The sequence below is a fragment of the Saimiri boliviensis genome, chromosome 16 (genome assembly GCF_048565385.1).
Source record: "Saimiri boliviensis isolate mSaiBol1 chromosome 16, mSaiBol1.pri, whole genome shotgun sequence".
In the NCBI taxonomy this organism is placed as follows: Eukaryota; Metazoa; Chordata; class Mammalia; order Primates; family Cebidae; genus Saimiri; species Saimiri boliviensis.
Window position 1 is genome coordinate 87,129,987 of NC_133464.1, and position 16,479 is coordinate 87,146,465.

Below are 16,479 nucleotides of genomic sequence, written 5' to 3' on the forward strand. Positions count from 1 at the left end.
GAGAAGGTGGGCGTTGCTCCCAGGTTAAACGTCCTGGTCTCTCTCATTGGGGCGGATTTCCCCTCTGGGGTCCCCTTCCACGCTCTCTCGTGGAAGCCTGTCTTCTCCCCCAAACGCCATCTCTCTCTGTTCCCTTCCGCTCAGTGTGGAAGCTGCCTTCCTCTCCTGGATTCCATCTTTCTGGGTTCTCTCACTCTGTGAGAGGCGCCTTCCTTCTCTGTTTTCCCCCTCTGGAAACCCTTCTCCCTCAGTGTGAGAGCTAGCGGTTTCTTTCTTCGTCTCCTGTTTCTCTCTTTGCCTAAATAAATCACTTACTGCAAACAGGTTTTGGGTCCGGTATTTATGAGCGCTCGGCAGTGGTCCCCTCTCCCATTGAGAGAGCAGGAACCAAGAGCCTTGAGCCTACCGGGGAGAAAGCTGAGCGCTCCCCTGCACCCCAAAACCTGCCAACAAGACAATTCTAGCCAACATAGTGAAACTATATCAAGTGATCCACCGACCCCAGCTTCCCAAAGTGCTGGGATTATAGGCATGAGCTACCACACCCAGCCAAGGGCTTAGTCTTAAATATAACCTCCAGGCAAAATGTTCAAATTTGTACATGAATGTGATTTAAAAAATTTTTTTAAACTAGGCTATTCAGTGAAAATGAGTTTCCTGCCTATTTCCTGATAACCCAGTTCTTTAGGCAACCACTGATAGCATTTTCTTAATTATTCTGCCTGAGATAATCTATGCATATGTAAAAGTATCTGTCTCTCTCCTTTTACACAATTGGTTTAAGCCAAGACTGTTGGTAAAAAGAAAACAAAAACCACACAATTGGTAATACACTTACTAGTTTGCACTTTGCTTTTTTTGCTTAATACGTCTAGCTTATAATGACCTGATGTGCAAATTTTTGCTTCTGCCCTAAATATCCACTGGTTTATTTTTTATAATTTTTGTGTCTATACTATTTGCAAGCAGTATGTGTCAGTAGAGTTTATTATTAATAAATAAAAAGCCAATTTGGATAGAAGAAAAAATACAAAAATTAGTTGGGCGTAGTGGTGCATGCCTGTAATCCCAGCTACTCAGGAGGCTGAGGCAGAATTGCTTGAACCAGGGAGTCGGAGGTTGCAGTGAGCTGAGATCGTGCCACTGCACTCCAACCCGGTGACAGAGTGAGACTCTGTCTTAAAAAAAGTAAAAAGAGGCCGGGCGCGGTGGCTCAAGCCTGTAAACCCAGCACTTCGGGAGGCCGAGGTGGGTGGATCACGAGGTCAAGAGATCGAGACCATCCTGGTCAACATGGTGAAACCCCGTCTCTACTAAAAATACAAAAAACATTAGCTGGGCATGGTGGCGCGTGCCTGTAATCCCAGCTACTCAGGAGGCTGAGGCAGGAGAATTGCCTGAACCCAGGAGGCGGAGGGTGCGGTGAGCCGAGATTGCCCCATTGCACTCCAGCCTGGGGAACAAGAGCGAAATTCCGTCTCAAAAAAAAAAAAAAAAAAAAAAAAGAATGAAATAGTGCAGGTACAGTGGCTCACATATATAATCTCAGCACATTAAGAGGCCAAGGCAGACAGATCACTAGAGGTCGAACTCCTGTTTGAGACCAGCCTGGCCAACATGGTGAAACCCCGTTTCTACTAAAAATACAAACAAAACAAACAAACAAAAAATTAGCCAGGGTGGTAGTGGGTGCCTGTAATCCCAGCTACTCAGGAGTCTGAGGCAGGAGAATCACTTGAAACCTGAAGGTGGAGGTTGCAGTGAGCCAAGATCATGCCACTGCACGCTAGCCTGGGTGACAGAGCAAGATTTCTTCTCAAAAAAAAAGAAAAAAAAAAAGAATGAAATAAAAATAGCACTTTTCTTTCCATTTATATGAACTTTTTTTTTTTTTTTTTTTTTTTTTGATACAGGGTTTTACCATGTTGGTCAGGCTGGTCTCGAACTCCTGACTTCAGGCAATCCACCCTTCTTAGCCTCCCAAAGTGCTGAGATTACAAGCATGAGCCACCACGCCCAGCCTCAATTTGCATGAACTTCTAAAAATGGCTGTTAGGGGCTGGGTGCGGTAGCTCACACCTGTAATCCCAGCACTTTGGGAGGCCGAGGCGGGCGGATCACAAGGTCAGGAATTCAAAACCAGCCTGGCCAATATGGTGAAACCCGGTATCTACTAAAAATACAAAAATTAGCTAGGCATGGTGGTGCGCACCTGTAATCTCAGCTACTCGGGTGGCTGAGGCAGGAGAATTGCTTAAACCAGGACCCGGGGGGTGGAGGTTGCAGTGAGTGAGATCGTGCCACTGTACTCCAGCCTGGGCAACATAGCGAGTCTCTGAAGGGGGATAAAATGGTCGTTAGGTATTTAGACACAAATACTTAAGTAGTAGATACTGGAACTAGCTACGTAATAGATGGAATGTAGTTAAGAAGGTTATTCTTTTGGTCTAGGTGCACCAAGAAAATATGACTGAGATACCACGGGCATGTGTAATGAGAAGGTTTGGGACCGTAGAGTGTGCAATAGTAAGTAGGACTCTATCCTCCTGTCAGGAAAAAAATACGCTTCCCAGTAAGCCAAGAGAGATCTCAAAGGCTCCAGAAACACAGAATGTGGAGTTCTAAATGTCAGGCGGGAACAGTGGCTCACGCTTGTAATCACAGCACTTTGGGAGGCCGAGGCAGGCAGATCACAGGGTCAGGAGTTTGAGACCAGCCTGACCAACATAGTGAAACCCTATCTCTACTAAAAATACAAAAATTAGTGAAGCGTGATGGTGGGCACCTGTAATCCTAGCTACTCAGGAGGCTGAGGCAGGAGAATCGCTTGAACCAGGAGGCGGAGGTTGTAGTGAGCTGAGATGGCACCACTGGTCTCCATCCCCTCCCCCCCAAAAAATAAACAAATAAAAATAAAGTAATGTCTTTTTCTAGAGCTTTGTGTCTCAGCCATAATTCTGGAACACACAAAAAAAGAAAACCTGCATGAAACAAGTACATTTATTCAAAGTACAGAAACGAAATAATCAGAGACTAAAACAGGCCGAGCATGGTGGCTCACACCTGTAATCCTAGCACTTTGGGAGGCGGAGGTGAACACATCACCTGAGGTCCGGAGTTCGAGATCAGCTTGGCTAACAAGGTGAAACCGCATCTCTACTAAAACTACGACAGTTAGCTGGGCTTGGTGACTGGTGCCTGTAATCCCAGCTACTCGGGAGGCTGAGACAGGAGGATTGCTTGAACCCAGGAGGTGGAGGTTGCAATGAGCCAAGATTGTGCCACTGCACTTCAGCCTGGGCGACAGAGAGAGACTGTCTCAAGAAAAAATAAAAAAGATTAAAATAAAGATAACATTTTCCCCTCCACTGAGGCAACCACATACACCTAAGTCCTTTGTACTTAATGAATTTGATCCTGTATGACGCAGGTACTCTTATTATTCCTTCTTTAGAGATTAAGTAGCAGCTCCAATTCATTTAGACAGAGGTGGCATCAGGGTTTGAGCTCTTAAACCTACTTTATATTACCTTTGTGCAGAGTTTAGATGTTATCTTTATCTTTATCTTTTTATTTTTGGAGACAGTCTTCCTCTGTGGCTCAGGCTGGAGTGCAGTGGCACGATCTCAGCTCACTGCAGCCTCTGCCTCCCAGGTTCAAGTCACGCTCCTGCCTCAGTCTCCTAAATAGCTGGGACTACAGGCGTGCACCACCATGCCCTACTAGCCTTTGTATTTTTAGTAGAGACAGGGTTTCACCATGTGGGACAGGCTGGTCTTGAACCCCTAACTTCAGGTGATCCGCCTACCTTGGCCCACCAAAGTGCTAGGATTATAGACATCAGCCACCATGCCCAGGCTGTCTTTATTTTTTGAAATCTTTGTGTATTTATTTTTTAGAGTCAGCATCTCACTCTGTCACCAAGGCTAGAGTTCAGTGGCAGGATCCTAGCTTACTGCAGCCTCAATCTCCTGGGTTCAAGCCATCCTTCCACCTGAGCCTCCCATATAGCTGGGACTATATAGGTGCAAGCCACTGTGCCCAGGTTATCTTTAAAAACATGTCAATTTGAGACCAGGTACGGTGGCTCACGCCTGTAATCCCAGCACTTTGGGAGGCCAAGGCACGTGAATCATATGAAGTCAGGAGTTTCAGAAGAGCCTGGCCAACATGGTGAAAACCCATCTCTACTAAAAATACAAAACTTAAGCTGGCCATGGTGGTGTGCACCTGTAATCCCAGCTACCTGGTGAGGTTGAGGCAGGAGAATTGGTTGAACCCAGGCGGCAGAGGTTGCAGTGAGCTGAGATCATGCCATTGCACTGTAGTCTGGGCAACAAGAGTGAAACTCCAACTCAGGGAAAAAAAAATAAGTGAAAAAACAGCTGGTCACATGGCTCATGCCTGTAATCTCAGCACTCTGGGAGACCAAGGCAGGCAGATCACCTGAGGTCAGGAGTTTGAGACCAGACTGGCCAACCTGGCGACATCTCATCTCTACTAAAAATACAAAAATTAGCTGGGTGTGGTGGGATGAGGCTGTGATTCCAGCTACTCAGGACGCTGAGGCAGGAGAATTTCTTGAACCTGGGAGGCAGAAGTTACAGGGAGCCAAAATCACACCACTGCCCTCCAGCCTGGGTGACAGAGCAAGACTCTGTCTCAAAATAAATAAATAAATAGTTTTAAAAACTATAGATGCTGGCGAGGTTGTGGAGGAAAAAAAAAAGCCACTTTTACACTATTGATGGGAGTTTAAATTACTTTGACCATCGTGGAGGATAGTGTGCTGATTCTTCAAAGATCTAGAGGCAGAAATGCCATTTGACCCAGCAATCCCATTACTGGGTATATACCCAAAAGAATATAAATCATTCTATTATAAAGATAAATGCATGGGCTGGGCACGGCGACTCATGCCGGTAATCCCAACACTTTGGGAAGCAATGGTGGGCAGATAATGAGGTCAGGAGTTTGAGACCAGCCTGGCCAACATGGTGAAACCCTGTCTCTATTAAAAATACAAAAATTAGCTGGGTGTGGTGGTGCATACCTGTAATCCCAGCTGCTGGGGAGGCTGAGGCAGGAGAATGGCTGGAATCCAGGATGAGGAGGTTGCAGTGAGCTGAGATCATCATGCCACTGCACTTCAGCCTGCGTGACAAGCAAGACTCCAACTCAAAAAAAAAAAAAAAATGCATGCGTAAGTATTTGCAATAACAAAGACATGGAATCAACCCAAATGCCCATCAATGATAGACTGGATGAAGAGAATGTGGTACATAGACACCATGGAATACTATGCAGCTATAAAAAGGAATGAGATCATGTCTTTGCAGGAACATGCATGGAGCTGGAAGCCATTATCCTCAGCAGACTAATGCAGGAACAGAAAACCAAACACCACATGTTCTCGCTTACAAGTGGGAGCTGAATGATGAGACCACATAGACACATATATGGGAATAACACAGAGCAGGGCCTGCTGGTGGGAAGAGGGCAGAGCATCAGGAAGAACAGCTAATTAATGCCAGGCTTAATACCTAGGTGACAGGATGATCTGTGCAGCAGACCACCATAGCACGGGTTTATCTCTGTAACAAACCTGCACACGTATCCAGAGCTTAAAACAAAAGAAGAAGAAAAAATAAATAAAACATGTCAATTTGATAGAGAAAAGTCCCAGTTGTTTGGATATTAGCGAACTTAAACATTTTTCATATGTTAATCCGTCATTTATAGTTATTCTTTCCATGACTTTCCTTCTATGTGAACATTTTTTAGCTTTTAAAATGTTGCCATATTTGACCTCCCGGGAGCGGGGGACCACCAGGTTGCCTAAGGAGGGGTGAACCGATCTGGGTCGGAAACAGAGCATGTCAAAACTCGAGTGCTGTTCAGTAGCGGAAACGCACCTGTGAATAGCCACTGCACTCCAGCCTGGGCAACAGCAGGACCCATCTCTTAAAAAATAAATAAATAAAAATAAATAAATAAATAAAATGTCACCATATTCTGAAGTTTTCTCTACAAAATTAATGTGTTGATTGTTTCGAAGTATCTGGTCAGGCAGAAAGGCTAACTATTGTGGCTAACTAGAATCTTCTGCTCTAAATTTTAGTAGGTCACCGGGGACGTTGAGGTGGGCAGACTGTTTGGGGTCAGGAGTTCAAGACCAGCTTGGTAGTTGGCCGGGCGCGGTGGCTCAAGCCTGTAATCCCAGCACTTTGGGAGGCCGAGGCGGGTGGATCACGAGGTCAAGAGATCGAGACCATCCTGGTCAACACGGTGAAACCCCGTCTCTACTAAAAATACAAAAAATTAGCTGGGCATGGTGGCGCGTGCCTATAATCCCAGCTACTCAGGAGGCTGAGGCAGGAGAATTGCCTGAACTCAGGAGGCGGAGGTTGCGGTGAGCCGAGATCGTGCCATTGCACTCCAGCCTGGGTAACAAGAGCGAAACTCCGTCTCAAAAAAAAAAAAAAGACCAGCTTGGCCAACATGGTGAAACCCCATATCTACTAAAAATACAATAATTAGCTGGGTGTGGTGGCACACACCTGTAATCCCAGCTACGCGGGAGGCTGAGGCAGGAGATTTGCTTGAACCTGGGAGCCAGTTTGCCATAAGCTGAGATCATGTCACTGCACTCCAGCCTGGGCAACAGAGTGAAATGCCATCTCAAAAAAATACAATAAATAAATAAGTAAATAAGTAAAGTTTAGTAGGTTAATATATATTTTTAAAACATTATAAGTTGGCCCGGCATGGTGGCTCACGCCTGTAATCCCAGCACTTTGGGAGGCCGAGGTGGGCGGATCATGAGGTCAAGAGATCAAGACCATCCTGACCAACATAGTGAAACCCTGCCTCTAATAAAATATAAAAATTAGCTGGGCGTGGTGGCGTGCATCTGTAGTCCCAACCACTTGGGAGGCTGAGGCAGGAGAATTGCTTGAACCTGGGAGGCTGAGGCTGCAGTGAGCCGAAATCGTGCCACTGCACTCCAGCCTGGCACCTGGCGACAGAGGGCGACTCTGTCTCAAACAAACAAACAAAGAAAAACAACAACAACAAAAAAACCATTATAAGTTTAGGCCAGGTGTGGTGGATCACACCCGTAATCCCAGCACTTTTGGGAGGCTGAGGTGGGAGGATCAACTGAGCCCAGGAATTCAAGACCAGCCTGAGCAATGTAGGGAGACCCCATCTCTATAATTTTTTTTATAATTAGCCAGGTGTGGTGGCACACGCCTATGGTCCCAGTTACTCGAGAAACTGAAGTAGGAGGATTGCTTGGGCCCAAGAGGTTGGGGCTGCAGTGAACTATGATTGTATCACTGTACTCCATCCTGAGGGACAGAGGGAGACCCTGCCTCAGAGCAGGGCAGGGGGAGGAAGGGAACCAATCTCACACTTTTACCTCATCACTTAAAGATGTAAAGGATTATTTGAGCAAAATAAAAGAGAATAATTTCCTTAGCTCATCAAAAAGCCTTAAAACATTTAGCCCTTGGACAATCAGAGATTTCAAGTGCTACAGGAATCACTTGATGTGATTTTAAATTTTCTAATGAAATTTAAAATTTTTAATGTGATCTAAAAATTTTTAATAACAAGTGTTTGTTTTTCAAAGTCTGAGGAAGAAGCTAATGTTTCGTGACCTTTTCTTTTTTTTCCCACCCCCCCGCCCCGTGACCTTTTCTTGTTTAAGTTTCAATGATGTTTACAATTTGTCTTTGATAATTGCTCTTTATTTCTCCATGTGGGATCTTGTTCCTTATCTTAGTGAACTGAAATAAATTTGAATTGGTATTGTGAAGGCATAGATTTAGTAAACTCCAGCTTCTGAGTTCCAGTAGATAAAGTGAGCAAACGAGGAACTCCGTAACTGGTGCGAAACATAAAAATAATTTAAAGAAATTCCCCTCAAAACGTTATTGTTTTAGGCTGAGCCGGCTCATGCCTGCAACCCCAGCACTTTGGGAGGCCAAGTGGGCGGATCACTGCAGTTGAGGAAACTGGCCTGGGCAACAGGATGAAACCCCGTCGCTACAAAAATATAGACAATATTAGCTGGGCATGGTGGTGCACACCTGCGGTCCCACCTAGTCGGGAAGCTGAGGCGAGGATCACTTGAGCCCAGGAGGCAGATGTTGCAGCGAGCCGAGATTGTGCCCCTGTACCGCAGCCTGGGCAACAGAGTGAGACCCTGTCTTAAAACAACAACAATCAACAAAACACACATACATTATTATTATTTTTTGTTATGATTATTTTGAGATGGAGTTTTGCTCTTTTTGGCCAGGTTCTTTTTGGCCAGGCTGGAGTGCAACGTCTTGATCTTAGCTCATCGCAACCTCCGCCTCCCAGGTTCAAGTGATTCTCCTGCCTCAGCCTCCTGAGTAGCTGGGATTACAGGCGTGCTCCACCATGCCTGGCTATTGTTTTTTTTTGTTTGTTTGTTTGTTTTGTTTTTTTGTAGATGGTTTCTCCATGTTGCTCAGGCTGGTCTTGAACTCCTGACCTCAGGTGATCCACCTGCCTCAGCCTCCCAAAGTGCTGGGATTACAGGTGTGAAGCACCAGGCCTGGGCTATTCTTTTTTTTTATTTTATTTTTTTGAGACCGAGTTTCGCTCTTGTTACCCAGGCTGGAGTGCAATGGCGTGATCTCGGCTCACCGCAACCTCCGCCTCCTGGGTTCAGGCAATTCTCCTGCCTCAGCCTCCTGAGTAGCTGGGATTACAGGCATGCGCCACCATGCCCAGCTAATGTTTTTGTATTTTTAGTAGAGACGGGGTTTCACCATGTTGACCAGGATGGTCTCGATCTCTCGACCTCGTGATCCACCCGCCTCGGCCTCCCAAAGTGCTGGGATTACAGGCTAGAGCCACCGCGCCCGGCGTTTTTTTTTTTTTTTTTTTTTTGAGTCGGAGTCTCACTCTTTTGCCCAGGCTGAAGTGCAGTGGCACGATCTCAGCTCACTGCCACCTCTGCCTCCCAGGTTCAAGCGATTCTTCTGTCTCAGCCTCCAGAGTCGCTGGGATTACAGACAAGTGTCACCATGCTGGGCTAATTTTTGTATTTTTAGTAGTGACGGGGTTTCACCATATTGGCCAGGCTGGTCTCAAACTACGGACTTTATGATCCGCCTGCCTTGGCCTCCCAAAGTGCTGGGATTACGGGCGTGAGCCACTGTGCCTGGCACAATTATTCATTTTTTTTTTTTTTTTTAAGATACTAAGCCTTTCTCTGTCACCTAAGCTGGAGTATAGTGATGCAATCACAGCTAACTGTAGCCTCAGTCTCCTGGGCTCAAGCAATCCTCCCACCTCAGCCTCCTGAGTAGTTAGGACTACAGCTGCACCACCATGCCTGTCTAATCTTATTTTTTTGTAGAGACAGGATCTTACTATGTTGCCCAGGATGGTCTCCAACTCCTGACCTCAAGTAATCCTTCTGCCTTGGCCTTCCGAAGTGCTGGGATTACAGATGTGAGCCACCACACCCAGTAGAAACATTATTTTAAAATTATCCAATGTTGCCCATTTTTCATATAATAGTTTCCTTTTATCATTCCTTTTATTAATCAGTAATATTATTGATTAATTCAGATAACTAACCTGTAACACAAACAATCACATAGCAGCTGTTATTGAAACAGGAGCTACAAAGAAATTATTTAAGCAGACAGTGAGGGTAAGAGTCCTCAGTAAGGCTTTCCTTTTAATGAAAAGCAGGCCCCAAATCACTTGTTTTCTAACAAAGAGCAGCCTGTTAAATCCAGCTGCAGACACACACAAGCAAGCTGGAAGCTTGCACAGGTGAATGCTTTGTAGCTGTGCTACTAGGAAAAGGCTACATGGGGGCCAGGCATGTTCAGCATGGACACTCCATCTTCTTTTTTTTTTTTTTTTTTTTTTTGAGACGGAGTTTCGCTCTTGTTACCCAGGCTGGAGTGCAATGGCGCGATCTCGGCTCACCGCAGCCTCCGCCTCCTGGGTTCAAGCAATTCTCCTGCCTCAGCCTCCTGAGTAGCTGGAATTACAGGCACGCGCCACCATGCCCAGCTAATTTTTTGTATTTTTAGTAGAGACGGGGTTTCACCATGTTGACCAGGATGGTCTCGATCTCTTGACCTCGTGATCCACCCGCCTCGGCCTCCCAAAGTGCTGGGATTACAGGCTTGAGCCACCGCGCCCGGCGACACTCCATCTTCTGTTCTGTTTGTCAACCATGTGTGCAGTAAAGAAGGAGGCTGCCGGGCGAGGTGGCTCACGCCTGTAATCCCAGCACTTTGGGAGGCCGAGGCGGGTGGATCACGAGGTCGAGAGATCGAGACCATCCTGGTCAAAATGGTGAAACCCCGTCTCTACTAAAAATACAAAAAAATCAGCTGGGCATGGTGGCGCGTGCCTGTAATCCCAGCTACTCAGGAGGCCGAGGCAGGAGAATTACCTGAACCCAGGAGGCGGAGGTTGCGGTGAGCCGAGATCGCGCCATTGCACTCCAGCCTGGGTAACAAGAGCGAAACTCCATCTCAAAAAAAAAAAAAAAAAAAAAAAAAAAAAAGAAGGATGCAACCTGGTGCCGGCCTGGTAGAGACCCCATCTGCATATGAAAGATTAGGGTGGGATGGCCAGCATCTTCACACTCCATGCAAATGACATACCTGTTTGACCAATCTCTCGTGCCTATGTAAATCAGGCACTGCCTTCTCCATCTCCTCTATAAAACCCCATGCATGGGTGGGCGCGGTGGCTCACACCTGTCATCCTAGCACTTTGGGGAGACCCAGGCAGGTGGATCACGAAGTCAGGAGATTGAGATCATCCTGGCAAACATGGTAAAAACTGAAAATACAAAACAGGTTGGGTGCAATGGCTCACACCTATAATCCCAGCACCTTGGGAGGCCGAGGCAGGCAGATCAGGAGGTCAAGAGTTGGAGACTAGTCTGGCCAACATAGTGAAACCCTGTCTCTACTAAAAAAATGCAAAAAATTATCCGGGTATGGTGGCACACACCTGTAATCCCAGAGGCAGAGGCAGAAGAATCACATCAACCCGGGAGGCAGAGGTTGCAGTGAGCTGAGATTGCACTATTGCACTCCAGCCTGGGCGATAGTGCTAGACTCCGTTTCAAAAAACAAAAACAAACAAACAAACAAACAACAACAACAACAATAACAAAAAAAAGGGCTGGGCGCGGTGGCTCACGCCTGTAATCCCAGCACTTTGGGAGGCTGAGGCGGGTGGATCACGAGGTCAAGAGATTGAGACCATCCTGGTCAACATGGTGAAACCCCGTCTCTACTAAAAATACAAAAAATCAGCTGGGCGTGGTGGCGCATGCCTGTAATCCCAGCTACTCAGGAGGCTGAGGCAGGAGAATTGCCTGAACCCAGGAGGCGGAGGTTGCGGTGAGCCGAGATCGCGCCATTGCACTCCAGCCTGGGTAACAAGAGCGAAACTCCGTCTCAAAAAAACAAAACAAAACAAAACAAACAAACAAACAAACAACAAACAAAAAACAACAACAACAACAAAAAACAGGACAAAAGGTTTTAGAACTCCCTAAATGGAATTTAGTTGTTCTGCTCTGATCTTCCAGGTATACCTTTTTCAGAGATCATCTGAATTTTGTTGAGTAGATTTTTTGCATGTTTCTTTTCTAGGTCATGGGAGTTTATACTATATAAATGTAAAAATATAACTGTTGCAAGTCTTATTTCTTTGCAATAATAGGTTACATATTATAGTTGAAACAAAAACAGAGATACTAAAACAAGAGAGTATGCAGAAATATTCCGATGCAAATGTATTTGATGATTTGATTCCCTTCACTGGGGCATATACCACAGGATGTACTGATATCGATGTGCTTGCCTATGTCTAATCTAGAATATAATTATCCTGAACTCTACATCGTATTTTAGTTAAAAAAGTGCTATAGCTTCTCTGAGTTCTAAATCAAAACAGGAAACAGCAGAGGGAGCTGGTGATGTGCTCTTGCAAGTGAGATGTGTGCTCATTTCAAGGGTCCACAACATTTTTTGGCATGCCGTTTCCATGGAGAGGAGAGTAGGTGTTTTGTTTTGTTTTGTTTTTTAAATCAAGCCACCTGCAAACTGCAATGTGTTCTTCTAGTTATTTCTTTTTATATCTGTGTTTTCCAGGAAGGTGCCGTTGAGCCTACGCAGTCACTTAGAAACAAGAAATATTTGGCAAATTTCTATTAAGTCAAATATGCATTATGTCTCCCACCGTCCAAAACATAACATAACAAAACAACACAACACCGTTGAATGGCATAGCTTACTCTGTTCTTGAACCATATGGGCACCTACTATTTGTGGATTGCATGTTAAACCAACAAAAAGATATTGAGCAGCCTTATGTTCAACGTATGTGTTGAGCACTATTTTGGACATGTCAAATGCTTGAAACTGAAGCTTGAAATGTCAGTAAAATTCACAGAGAGTCTCTACATAAATTGGTCACAAGTTAAACGGTGTAAAGCATATAGGATTATCTAATTCTGTTACGTTCTACAGGTCGTTTTTATTTACATCCATCAAACCTGAAATTTTTACCATTTACTTGCCAGATTTAAAAGAATTTTGAATGTTCAAGAATAATTTTTTTTTTTTTTGAGACAGAGTCCTGCTCTGTTGCCCAGGCTGGAGTGCAGTGGCGCAATCTCGGCTCACTGTAACCTCTGTCTCCTGGGCTCAAGGGACTCTCCCACCTCAGCTTCCGGAGTAGCTGGGACCACAGGTGTGCACCAACACACCTGGCTAATTTTTGTATTTTTTGTAGGGATGAGGTCTCACCACGCTGCCCAGGCTTGTCTGGAACTCCTGGGCTCAAGGAATCCTCCCACCTCAGCCTTCCAAAGTGCTAGGAGTACAGACATGAGCCACCATGACCGTCTGGATAATGAATTATTTTAAGGCTACAGAAAGAACATGGCATTATTTCAAATATGACACTTCCTTTTAACTAAATGTGTAGCAACAGAGCCAGAAGAGCTGCATAGGGCAGTCTTTGCGAAGAGAGAGTCTTGAGCTTTGTTGGGAGAGAAATCGGATAAAAATCCTCGCAGGAGGCAGGAATGATGTCACAGGGTGGGAGCCAGAGTGCAGCTGTTGTGTCTGGTCTTTGGGGCAGTGGGGCCAGCCCTGCAAAGGCAGAGCTTGATTTCTGCAATTAACAAGCAAACAAACGTACTCTTGGCCAAAGCAGTGCTCCTCACTAGATGGAAGTGTCAGAAGATAGCCTTCCAAACCAATGAGCCCTCTGCTACAGTGGTTCTCAAAGGTTTTGTTTTGGAACTCCTTACACTCTTAAAAAGTAATGATGAAGATTAAGATTCAAATTTAAAAAAGACAAAAATAAAAAATAAAAACTAAACCAAACCAAAACAAAAAAGTAATGATGAGGCTGGGCACCGTGGCTCATGCCTGTAATCCCAGCACTTTGGGAGGTCGAGGCTGGCAGACCACCAGGTCAGGAGTTCAAGACCAGCCTGGCCAACATGGTGAAGCCCCGTCTCTACTAAAAAACTACAAAAATTAGCCAGGCACGGTGTCGGGCGCCTGTAATCTCAGCTACTCGGGAGGCTGAGGCATGAGAATTGCTTGAACTCAGGCGGCAGAGGCTGCAGTGAGCTGAGATAGTACACTGCACTCTAGCCTGGGTGACAGAGTGAGACTCGGTCTCAAAAAAAAAAAAAAAAAAGTAATGACAGGGGACTCACTGGAAGTTGAGTCCCTTTCTCAGCCTACAGTTATGCTGGGAAACCGTCAGTTTGGGTGGGGAGTTTTTCCAGCTTTTGTTCTGGGGGTCTTGTGCAGATGCCCAGGGAGAAGCCAGGCAAGGAGGCTGCTTTTGTCCTCACCCTGTGACTGCCAGACTGGCTGATCTGTTGGCATCAGATTCACACTGAAGAAATGGTACTTTATCCTGTGAATAGAAAGCCATGTTCAGAAGGGCCTAGTGTGTATAACCCACTTTCCCAGGAAGCAATACAAAGGATAAAGTATGCCCGGGACAGAAGGAGAAAAAGTAGAAAGTATCAGAAAATCTCTAAGAGTTGCCTAGTAGACATGTCATACAAAAAGCCTTGTCTGGGCCGGGCGCAGTGGCTCACGCCTGTAATCCCAGTACTTTGGGAGGCTGTGGCAGGTGGATCACGAGGTCAGGAGATTGAGACCATCCTGGCCAACATGGTGAAACCCGCCTCTACTAAAAATACAAAAAAAAAATTAGCTGGGTGTGGTGGCGCACTCCTGTAGTCCCAGCTACTCGGGAGACTGAGGCAGAATTACTTGAACCCAGGAGCAGAGATTGCAGTGAGCCAAGTTTGCGCCACTGCATTACAGCCTGGGCGACAGTGCAAGAGTTTGTCTAAAAAAAAAAATTATGTACCCCTAAATATTCAGGATGTTAACAATAAAATATTAAAGCAATTAAAATGAAAAAAAGTCAAACTTTATTATGACCCCAAAAACATAAAAACCCAAACCTTACTATGACTTCAAAAGACTTTTGTACAGCATATGTGGGTTTTATTTATTTGTGCTTATCGTAATAAAACATTTTAAATATTTATTAATTCATATAGCAATAAACTGATTACAAGTTAACGTTAACTTGTAGTTTATTGCTATATGAATAAATAAATAAATATGTATAAATATATATATATATATATTTATTTATTTATTTTTGAGACAAAGTCTCTCTCTGTCACCCAGGCTGGAGTGCAGTGGCATGATCTCAGTCCACTGCAACCTCTGTGTCCCAGGTTCAAGTGATTCTCCTGCCTCAGCCTTCGAATAGCTGGCATTACAGGCACCCACCACCATGCCCAGCTAATTTTTGTATTTTCAGTACAGACAGTATTTCACCATATTGGCTAGGCTGGTCTTGAACTCCTGACCTCAGGTGATCCGCCTGCCTCAGTCTCCCAATGTGCTGGGATTACAGGTGTGAGCTACTCTGCCTGGCATAATGTCTGTCTTAACAGAAGGTTACTGAATTTTCTTTTTTTTTTTTTGAGACAGAATCTCACTCTGTTGCCCAGGCTGGAGTACAGTGGCTCGATCTCGGCTCAGTGCAGCCTCTGCCTCCTGGGTTCAAGTGATTCTCCTGCCTTTCAGCCTCAAGAGTAGCTGGATTACAGGCATGAGCCACCACACCCAGCTCGCAGTTACCCCCTTCTGAGTTGAATTTTCATCTATGTCTCTACATTCAATCTATTTTGATATTACATATCATGTAGCCTCTAGAAACCTCAAATGTTAACTGGAAAAATAGAATGAAAAGGCAAATAAATCATCTCAGGTTTATTATGAAAATAGATTTAAATTTTTTTTTTTTTTTTGAGACAGAGTTTCGCTCTTGTTACCCAGGCTGGAGTGCAATGGCGCGATCTCGGCTCACCGCAACCTCCGCCTCCTGGGTTCTGGCAATTCTCCTGCCTCAGCCTCCTGAGTACCTGGAATTACAGGCATGTGCCACCATGCCCAGCTAATTTTTAGTATTTTTAGTAGAGACGGGGTTTCACCATGTTGACCAGGATGGTCTCGATCTCTTGACCTCGTGATCCACCCGCCTTGGCCTCCCAAAGTGCTGGGATTACAGGCTTGAGCCACCGTACCCGGCCTTTTTTTTTTTTGAGATGGAGTCTTGCTCTGTCACTCAAGGTAAAGTCCAGTGGCACAATGTTGGCTCACTGCAACCCTGCCTCCTGGGTTCAAGAGATTCTCCTGCCTCAGCCTTCTGAGTAACTGAGACTACAGGTGTGCACCACTGTGCCTGGGTAAATTTTGCATGTTTAGTAGAGATGGAGTTTTACCATGTTGGCCCGGCTGGTCTTCAACTCCTGACCTCAAGTAATCTGCCTGTCTCGGCCTCCCAAAGTGCTGGGATTATAGGCACGAGCCACGGTTCCCACCCTACCATCTAAACCATTTTGAGGCATGCAGTTCAATACTGTTAAGTATATTCAAATCATTGTGCAGCAGACCTCTAGGACTTTTTCATCTTAGAAAACTGAAATTCTACATCCATTGAACAACTCCCCATCCTATGGCCACTGACAACCACCATTCTACTTTCTGCTTTTATGTGTTTGACTACTCTAGGTATCTCATATAGGTGAACGCAGCATTTTATCTCTCTGTGACTGGCTTATTTCATTTACTATAACATGCACAAGGTTTGCTCAGATGGTAGCATATGTCAGAATTTTTTTTTATTTTTAATTCTTTTTTTTTTTTTTTTTTTTTTTTTTTTTGAGACGGAGTTTCGCTCTTGTTACCCAGGCTGGAGTGCTATGGCACGATCTCGGCTCACCGCAACCTCCGCCTCCTGGGTTCAGGCAATTCTCCTGCCTCAGCCTCCTGAGTAGCTGGGATTACAGGCACGTGCCACCATGCCCAGCTAATTTTTTGTATTTCTAGTAGAGAC